The following is a 781-nucleotide window of genomic DNA, read 5'->3' as shown; positions in this document are numbered from 1 at the left end:
GCTAATTACTATAAATGGAATTGCAGCAGGGATGAGGAACACCGGTTAACTCTCTTGAGTAGTAGTAATCTTTTCTCTTGGTAGCTGAGTTAATGACTCTACTTGGGGCTATATTTTTGTGAAAACCAAATTCAGATAGTCTACGTAGCTACGTGCTTTTGGTCAGTGCAATGGTGAACGCTTTACCACATTTCAGTTTGAATCTCTAATACTATGCTTTATGTGAGAGTTGCTTTATACTGCCACGACGGCGCCCAATCTGAGACACAGGAGGACCCTCCTTAAGTGGGCTCGCTCCCACCCAAAATTTTTTCAATTTTATTATATTTTACAAATTTTTTAAATTTTTTTATAAATTCTCTTAATAATCGCTCTAAAATAATTGTTTATTTAATAATTAATATAAATAAAAAATAACAAAATAATTTTATATGCTTGATTCAATTTTAAAGTTTTTTAAATTTATATTATTATATTTATTTATTTATTTATTTTTATTTTATTTACTCATACGATATAAATCTCTATAAATTTTTTTTTTCACAATTTTTATGAATCATTAATTATATTTTTTTTATTGTGTCATTATAAGTTTTATCTTTTACTTGTCATATTTTTTTATTATGTAAATTTTATTTTTTATGATTTTAATATTTAAAAATTAATAAATTATTATGTTATTCTCAATTGTAGTGTTGCATTATTATTTATAATTGCATCAATTTATTATTTTTTATTCAGAATAATCAATGCATTTTGATATATATGTTGCAAACTTTAA

The sequence above is a fragment of the Theobroma umbraticum genome, unplaced genomic scaffold, assembly GCF_002168275.2.
Source record: "Theobroma umbraticum cultivar Fairchild unplaced genomic scaffold, ASM216827v3 scaffold_4583.0, whole genome shotgun sequence".
In the NCBI taxonomy this organism is placed as follows: Eukaryota; Viridiplantae; Streptophyta; class Magnoliopsida; order Malvales; family Malvaceae; genus Theobroma; species Theobroma umbraticum.
Note: the sequence above shows the minus strand (reverse complement) of the source record.